This window comes from Microtus pennsylvanicus, chromosome 17, assembly GCF_037038515.1.
Source record: "Microtus pennsylvanicus isolate mMicPen1 chromosome 17, mMicPen1.hap1, whole genome shotgun sequence".
NCBI classification, from domain to species: Eukaryota; Metazoa; Chordata; class Mammalia; order Rodentia; family Cricetidae; genus Microtus; species Microtus pennsylvanicus.
Window position 1 is genome coordinate 31,303,533 of NC_134595.1, and position 9,440 is coordinate 31,312,972.

The window sequence follows — 9,440 nt, forward strand, 5'->3', positions numbered from 1 at the left end:
TGAAAAATGGAATCACTGCCCATAAATTCTACTTTGCATATTTAAGAGGGCCTCGTAGTTTACAAAGACCCCATTCCTATCCCGGGATCCCTGTACAGCGATGTGAGGGCTGTGACTATCTACGCTGGGACAGCAGTGAGTGACGTCCTGTAGTTGCTATTCTTCTCTTCTGGCCCCTTGTACGCTTGCCGCTGTGCAGGGCTAGCAATCCCACAGCAACTCGGAGGGCTCTCTAGTGGCACTTCCTGTTGTTGGGACCAGGAGAGAGCACGTCCCAATAGGGGCTGGTGTCCGAGTCCTTTGGCCACCAGCAGACCAATTGGGGTTTCAAGCTCACACAAGCTAGTGTGGCTCAGACGCAATCCTGATGTCCTTCACCCGTGACTTCTACAGTTCGTTCTTTTAAGGTGGTGAGTTTCTCCCATATCTTACTTTTCAGACAGTTTTAATGGATTAATTGACCAATTAATTAATTTTGTGTATAGGAATATTTTGTCTGCATTTAAGTTTGTTCTGTGTGTGTTCTTGGAGATCAGAAGAGGATGTCGGGTCCCCTGGAACTGGACTTACAGATGGTGTGAGCTTCCATGTGAACTAAACTTAGGTTCTCTGCAAGAGCAGCCAGTGCTCTTAAACACAGAGACATCTCCCCACTCTGATGGGATGTCTTTCTGTCGCCCGAGCCTGTGGCTTTTGTCCACCTCATGGGCCTTTTTGTTATAGCCTTATTAGACTTTTTTTTTTGTACTAATTTCAAATCAACCCCATCAGAACACTGGCTTTAAACATTGCTTTACTATTATGATTCCTAGTTAGTTTTTCTAAACTCCTTTGGCTCTTTGTTCTTTGGGGACTCTGTCACCCAACCTCCAAATAAATATATGAAGGGTTAATCTTTCTAATGAATTCCTGGACTTGGCTTGGCTTGTTCCTAGCCAGCTTTTCTTACCATAGATTATCCCGTCTACCTTTTGCCTCTGGGCTTTTCCCTTTTTCTCTTTCTGTGTATCTTTACTTCTTACTCCATGTCTGGCTGTGTGGCTGGTCCCCAGTGTCCTCCTCCTTCTCTCTTGCTTCTCTGTCTCTCTTCCTAGATTTCTCCTCCTATTTATTCTCTCTGCCTGTCAGTCCCACCTACCCTTTCTCCTGCCTTGCTGTTGGCCATTCTGGTCTTTATTAGACCAATTAGGTCTTTTAGGCAGGCAAAGGAACACAGCTTCACAGAGTTAAACAAATGCAACACATCTTTGCATCATTAAACAAATGCTCCACAGCATAGACAAATGAAACACATCTTAAAATAATTTTCCACCACCACCACCACCACCACCACCACCACCACCACCACCACAACAACAACAACAACAATTATTATTACTAGCAGCAACAGTCATAGTAGTCGTGTGTGTGTGGTACATGAGTACAGGCACACGTGGGCCACAGTGACTATGTGGACGTTGGAGGACAGCTCTGAGGAGTGAATTTCTGCCACCTTATTGAGCAGATCTCTCAAGGGCCCTCTCTCTGTTTGCTGTTGGTCCGTGTACACTAGGCTAGCAGCCTCCTGGGAGATTTGCTGTGTCTGTCTCCTGGCTCACCATGGGAGTGCTGGAATTAGAGAAGTAGCTTTTTTTTCCACACAGTTCTAGGCTGTGAAGTTTGTGCAGCAACACCTTCTCATCTGCTGAGCCATTGTATGAGCCCCAAATTCTCTTTTTAATACTAGGGTCTAAACTATTTAGATTGATCTCTGGGCATGTTCTTTTTAATTCTGAAATCTTAGTGTCCTAAAGAAAATTTTACCATTTCTCTACAAAATCTCATCAAAGAGGTTTTAGAAAAAGTAGTATAAACTTCTAATGATCCCTCTAGCCTGATAAAATCAGTCTTTTTGTTTGTTTGTTTCACACAAAATTTAAATGTTGACACTTCACGTCCATTTTTGCCTCATAATTAACTCATGAGCTATTTCTTTTTTAGGTTAAATGTTAATATTAATAGCTTCAAGTTCAGCATTTACTGTTTTTATTTAGTCATTCTGAGTCCATTATTGAATAAGAAAATTAAGCCAAACATATTCTCTTATATAGTACATACATATACATACATGTTATGTTATTAAAATTTTAGGGGAAGTAACTAAAAGAGTTACTTGGGGAAGTGATAATGGAAACAGTTGAGAAACACTGACTCTTGTGAAGCTTAAGGAAGGTTTTCATGGCCTGCACCTTGTGTTGGTGGGTCTCACTAAGTTTCTCAGGTTGGTCTTGAACTTAGACCTAAGTGATCCCCCTGTCTCAGCCTCCTAAGTAACTTGGACAACAGCCGTGTCTTACCAGGCCGGGCTTCAGGGCCTGCTCTGTGTTTGTTTGCTTCCTTTTCTTGAAAATAGATTTTTTTCCCCCTCACTTAATGTAGCCTGATTATGCTTTCTCTTCTTTCTACTCCTCCCAGTTTTTCTCCACATCCCCTCCCGTCTACATTCACTTCCTTTCTGTCTCTTGTTAGAAAACAATCAGGCTTCTAAGAGATAATAATATAATATAATATGATTATTTTTTTTAAAAAAAAACTAATACATCCAGATTGGGCAAAACAAACAGAAGGAAAAGATTCCAAGAGCCCAAGGGAAGGCACAAGAGTCAGAGACCCACCCCCCATACCCCCATCCGCCACCCCCCACCCCCTATCCCCCCACCCCCACACCCCCACCCCCGTTCGCACACTCAAGAATCTCATAAAAACACTAAATTGGAAGCCATAATGCAAGTACGGAGGACCTGGCACGGGCCTGTGCATGCTGCTTCTGTCTCTGTGAGTTCATATGAGCTTTGCTTATGTTGATTTAGAGATCTTGCTATTTTGGTGACCTCCATCATCCTCTCTGGCTCTTACACTCTTTCCACTTCCTCTTCGTTGGAGTTTCCTGACCTCTGAGGAGAAGGATTTGATGGAGGCTTCCCATTTAGTGCTGAATGTTCCACAGTCCCTCATTCTATGCATAATGTCTGGCTGCGGCCCACTGTTCTCATTGCTACAAAGGGAAGCCTCTACGGTGATGACTGACAGATCACGATTTATGGGTATTCATGAATGTCATTAGAGTCGTTTTATTGCTGCATGCATTTTTCTATTTTCTTTCTTTCTTTTTTTTTCCAGAATAGTAGTAGTTAGTTTTACCCTTAGTCCCTGCAGTTTTCCTGGGTAATCTGGGCTGGCATCTGTGGTCTCTTGCTTAAAATCTGTGGTGCATCTTCCCAGGCACTTCTGGCTTTTAGAGTCTCCATTGAGAAGTCAGGCGTTATTTTAACAGGTCTGCGTTTATATATTTCTTGGTCTTTTTTCCCCCTTGTAGCTTTTAACATTCTTTCTTTGTTCTGAATGTTTAGTGTTTTAATTTTTATGTACCAAGAGGATTTTCTTTCAGGGCCAGTCTATTTGGTGTTCTGTATGTCTGTTGTACTTTGATAGGTATCTTCGTCTTTAGAGTAGGGAAATGCTCTTCTATGATTTTTGTTGAAAATATTTTCTGGGTCTTTGACCTGGGTTTTTTCTCCTTCTTCTGTTTCTATTATTATTAGATTTGGTTTTTTCAAGTGTCCCAGATTTCCTGGATATTTGGGGCCAGGAGATTCTTAGTTTTAACATTTTCTTTGATGGAGGTATCAATTTCTTTTATCATATCTTCAGTGCCCGAGATTCTCTTCCACCTCTTGTATTCTGTTAGTAAAGTTTGCCTTTGGTTCCTGTTCCAGTTCCTGAATTTTTCATTTCCAGATTTCCCTCAGTTTGTATTTTCTTTATTGATGCTATTTTCACTTTGAGGTCTTAAACTGTTTTGTTCACTTCCTCCCACTGTTTGGGCTTTCCTAGATTTCTTTAAAGCGTGTATTCATTTCCTCTTTAAGGACCTTTATCATGTTCATAAAGGCAAGAGGTTTATGTCTTGTGCTTCAGCTGTGTTGTGATACTCTGGGCCTGCAGTGGTAGGGTTGCTGGGCTCTGGTGGAGGAGACATATCGCCCTGGGTGCTATTGACTGTGTTTTTACCCTGGCATCTAGTCATCTGGCTTTGGGAAGATTGTAATTGTAGGTGCTGATATCTGGTCTTGTCTTTGTTGGGTAGATGTTTTGTTCCTTGATGTCTGTTGCCTTCTCCGGTTCTTAGGAGAGTATGGTGGTTGTACGGTGCCAGGTAGGAAATTCTTCTGGAATCTTGATAGATGTAGCCACTGGAGGTTCCCGATAAAATGTGTTTCTAGGCAACAGACACTTAGAAATGGAGATGGGCTAGGAGATGGGGACTGAGGGGGTTGCAGGAGGGAGGAAAGCAGGGTGCTCCACTAGAATCTTCTTAGTCTTCAGGGATGAGGGCAGAGAGTGAGGAAGGGTCACAGCAGGGGTCTGCTGCAGAACTAGAGATGAGACAGGAGGATTGGACTTGGGGGAGTGGAGGGAGGAGGGAAGAGCTGCAGTCGGCCTCCTTGTTTCCCCAGTGCCCTACGGGTGCCCAGGGAGTGCGTATTGCTGTTGGGGTCTGGGGGAGAGCAATGGGTACGGGAGGAAGTTTGGGGGGCTAGATCCATGTGATGTACTGGAGAAGGGGGCAGCATGGAAGGGAGGCCTCAGCCACTGGTGTCCTGCAGACGAGACAGTGGAGGTGGGGACGACTGGATCTGGAGGAGGGGGGTAGGTGAAAATCTGTAGTCAGCCTAATTCCTTCCCTTGTCAGAGTGGCCTGTTTCTTCCTAGGGAGCCCTTGCTGGAGTAGGGGACTGCTTCCCCGGCCGGAGTGTCATGAGTGACGTCTAATGTCATAGAAAAGCTGAATGGTAGGTTCTCAATCATCACCATTCTTTTTTTAAAAATTCCTTCTGTTCATTCATTCAGTCATTCATTCATGCGGATACACGCGGCAGACAGAGGACAGCTTGCAGGGGTTGGTTCTCTTCTTCTTCTACCGTATAAATCCCCAGGACGGAACTCAGACTGAGCATCGTGCATGGTGGCAAGTGCCTTACCTGCTGAGTCAGCTCGCTGGCCCCTCATCTCCAACCTTTAAATTCCACAGCTCAATTCCAATCCCTGCTTTTATGGAATGCTTTTTAAAGTAAACAGCCTTGAAGCTCAGGCTTTGGTGGTGGCTTTGACCGAGGTCCCTTGGTAGGTTCCTAGAAGTGGGATTAGACTAAGGCTGTGAACATTCCCAGCAACGGGACATGTGGCCTGATAGCATTTTATAAAAATGAATTTAAAAGAATCCCTGCTATAAACTCATTTCTCTTTCCCACGATAGCCCTCAGGACCAGACCCGGAGAGCCGGGCCCAGCCCTGCTCTTGTCTGTTGGCTCAGGCTAACCAGCTTACACTTGCTAACCAAGGAGGCTCAAGGTTCAGCCCTGGCCTGTGGGAGCCTCAGCATTTTTCTCAGATCTTCACCTTTCGCGAAGCTCAGTGAACACAGCTCCCTTCCTAAGGGAGGGTGGACTGTGGGACCATCAGCCATTTGAACTGCAGTTAGCTACTCAGGTCTGGTCATGCACCAGGGGCTCCTAACCTGAATCCAGACACCCAGAGCCGTAAGAGTAGAAGGCTATCTAAGGCCTGATTGCATAACCCTGACAACTTCCTCCTGATCAATCTGGAACCTTCCTCTGCTCTAAGAGGCCGTGAGAAATCAGGCCCCCAACCCCATCCATCTGCCCCCAAGCCCGTCTCTTAGAACAAAGCCCTGCTGAGGCTGGTGGATCTAAGTGTTGAGAGGTAAGCCCATACCCCATCTTCCTCAAGATAAGTTTATGGTCCTACCTAACACCTGCCTCCTGGCCCTTGGTATGTAAGACAGACCGGGCTAAGTCAATTCACGTGGAACACCCCACTGCACCTCTGGAAATCTGCGAATCAAAAACTCACTTTGTCTCAAGAACTTGAAGGCTTTCCTTCAGCCGGCATTATCACGGGGTTCTCTCATACTGTAGCTCCCCTTGGGATTCCAAGGGAGGGCGCTCTCTGCCCCTTCACCCCACATGCTGTGTGTAGTATGCTAATGTATCTCTTCTAAGGGCCTCCCTCTAAAGGCTGTGCATGCCCCTGCCTCTGGCTCTCTCCTAATAGACTCATTCCAAGGGTCATCTGTCAGCTATCTTCTTGAACCTGTTTTTTGTTTGTCTGTTTTTGTTGACTCCCTCGAGGCTTTCCTCTATAGCAGAGCCATTAGAGACCGTCTTTCCCTCCTGCGGTCTACTGACCACCGTGCCACACTCAACTCCCCGGACTACCCAGCCCATGTTCACACACTGGATAGATCGATGCCCTATCCTGTCAGCCTACAACCCGGAAGCCACCTCGGGATGAGTGGGGATGTTCTCAGATGAAGCCATGAAGACTGTGACGATCCAGTCACCTCAGAGGAGGAGATGCCTGTACATGACCCAGCTACTGGGTGCGCTGAAAGCATGCCTCTAACACAGGTCGTGAATGGTCCGACTTTTGTCCATCTCTGAGGAATTGCTGTGAACTTTGTATCTAACTGCTGGAACATAAACATTTGCACACACTTAATTCTTGATCAGGAAAAGGAACGCTTATCAACAGTCTTGGCGAAATACAGATGTTGTTACGATGAGAATGTCCACACACACAGGCTGAGAAAGCCATGCAGCAGCATTAAACATGCTAAAGCCACCTTCAGCCCTATCCTGTCACCTTGGGAAGTTCCCAGGCTCATACTTCTCTGTCTTGCCCTTGCATGCAAATTGAATGCAAATACCATGCAAATAGCATGCACATTGCCAGGCCTTGGCAATGTTCTGCTTGCCTCTGTGGGCCATGCCAGAGGGACCGGAGCACCTAGTCCATTCTAGGTAATTAAATAGTTGTAGCCAGACCGAGAAGACTACTCAGGCAGGAACTAAAGGAGCGAAGACTGGAGCTGAAGCAGAGACCCAAGGGACCACAAAGCCACCGAGTGTGACACCCAGTCCACAGAGTAAGGAAGAAGACCATGTGCCTTCCAACTAGACTTTGCCCTAACAGTAGCTATCTTATTCCCAACCTGCACCTGCTACCGGAGAGCCGAGCCCCAGCCCGCTGCCGTCAACCTCCCTTTCCCACGATGTACCCTGCCCTGGCCACCGGTGATGCCATCTCTGACTGGTAGAACCTGGCTGTGTTTTCTCAGGGATTCTGCGCAAGAGAAGTCTGGAACGTGAGGCTTTGCTCCATTCCAAGATGTCTAAAGTACGGGAATCATTTTAGAGTGACCGGGAGGGTGAGGTGGTTCTCTTCCTCAGGGAAGACGCTATCTCATGTATACACAAGCCCTGTCCCACTGGTAGCTTACAGATGGCCACGGTACGAGGCATCTAAACCACAGACTTGGCAGACGCTCTCTGCCTTAGATAGGTGCTTTGCTAGCATTTTCTGTCACCACATTGTAGGTCCTTCCTCTTGAGGTCTCTCCGGGTCTTCTGAGGTCACCCCAAAGAGGTCACGCAGCTGACTCTTCCCCATGCTTGCATCGCCCAGGAGTTGAGTTTAGCCCCTTCTTCAGTGCAGAAATGGCTGACTACCTTCCCCCTAATAAAAAGGTCAAACAGTAGGCAGCTAACCCGTAAGACTAGCCGGAGCCATTTTTCAAACAGACGATAGTTCTCTAACTTCTAGTCTGTCCATTTGCCGTAGCAGTGTGTTGGCCCTAGTGGGTGCCCCCATGGGGGTGGAAGTCATAATAGATGTTATAATAGGTGTGAAATGTTTCCATATTTTCATGAGGGGATGCAAAGTGTGCTCTATCCTGGAAGCCCTGGATGAAGGGAACACATGGTGTAAAATGGGGAGACAGTGGACAGTCCTCCTGGGATGAAGGATTGTGTCATTGCCTGCTAGTGCCGGCCTGGGTTTCCAGTCAGAATCACTTAACATTTAGAGCAGAAAGAAAAAGAAGCATTTCTCTTTGGGGCCATCCAAGGAGAATCTGGACAAGTCTCCAGCACCCAGCACCCAGCTCAACCCCCTACAGAAGGCTTCCTTCTTTCTCTGAAGACGGCATTGTCTCAAGGGAGCTGATTGCCTAACAGAATATTTTCCTCAAATTGTCTTCAGAACATTCTGTGAAATAGCCTCTAGCTAGGGTCTTGACAGACAAGGCCTGTTTCTTTGAGGGCATTCGCACATCTGAATGTCTTTGAGGGAGTTGCCACCATCTCTGGAGGCGCTTGAGTGCAGCTGGTGGGTTCCGGTGAGCAGAGACAAACAGAAGTCTGAACCGTGGGAACCTCGGTCTTAGCATTTCACGCTAGTGGTAGCAATTGCCTCCTGGATCGATCCTCAATTACAACTGAACATGCAATTACCCCATAATTAAAGCATAATTATGCTGTCAAAGAATAATCACAGAGTTGGTCAGTATAGCGATTCACAGAATGGAAAGTATATTTTAAGAGGATTCTAAAAGTCCCTTTCTACACCTGACACGTCTAAGTCTCTAGTCATTGACTTTCTGGGTTGTGTCCAAAAGCTTCTGAGCTGTCACACTTTTTGGGTCCAATGTTCAAATATTATCTTATCATCTACTTGGGACTTCTGAAAACATGATATTGGTTGTCCGGAGTAATCTCATTTTTGCTGTTTGGAAAGTAGATAGCAAATTCTGAGACTCCGATAGTTCCAAGAGCTCAAAACTGTATCATAATTCCTAACGAAGACCAACTGTCAACTCTTCCTGAGGCTTTGGAGATGGAGAGACAGGTGGAGGAGGAGAGAGGGACAGAGGGAGGAGGGGAATTAGGACAGGAGGGAAGCAAGCCAACTCGCGTGGGGGTTCCGAGGGGGCACTCAGGGAACGTCTCTGGGGGCACTCAGGGAACATCTCTGCCTGACTATTTTCCTGAGTCCTTGTCTCTTTTCATCATTTCCGTTCTCAGCCTTCCTTTGTCTTTCCTTTACGTATCTTCTCCGTTGCCTCCAGTTAAGACAGACAGGAAAGGGGTAGTGTACATCCCCTGCCAGCAGATGCTAGGTTTTCAGGCCCCTCTAAGTTCCGCTGAATACACAAGTTCCCCATACCTGTATCCAACACACCCTGAAACGCTGCTCCCATGTGACAGGGACTCCGATGTGGCCTGCGGGGCATTAGTCTCCGATGTCCAAATCTGTCTGCGGTTGGTCAGTGCTGCCCAGAATTCAGCAGAAAGCTGTCCCCGCCTCCTCAAAAGAAACCATAGCGCCCTCTCTCCCGCCACACTCCCCGGGTCGTGGCTACAAGACCAAGGAAGGGAGCAGCTGTGATTCCACAGACTGCTTTCAGTGATGTTTTAAGATAAAGGAGGCCATTCTAGAAAATTAAATAGCAATAACAATAGCATAGATAGTAATTAGGGCTAAAGTTATAGCTCAGAGGTAGAACACTTCTTAGCAGGTGGGAGGCCCTATTTCTTCCT

The 9,440-nt window shown here is 46.5% G+C and overlaps 1 long non-coding RNA gene across 1 annotated transcript; it reads left to right on the plus strand.

Annotated features, from left to right (window-relative positions):
* Nucleotides 1–266: 266 nt before the first annotated feature.
* LOC142836910 (uncharacterized) lies at nt 267–8,407 on the plus strand. Its single transcript, XR_012908173.1, has 3 exons — nt 267–410; nt 4,753–4,832; nt 6,192–8,407. It is a non-coding gene; the product is annotated as an uncharacterized LOC142836910 (long non-coding RNA).
* Nucleotides 8,408–9,440: the final 1,033 nt, after the last annotated feature.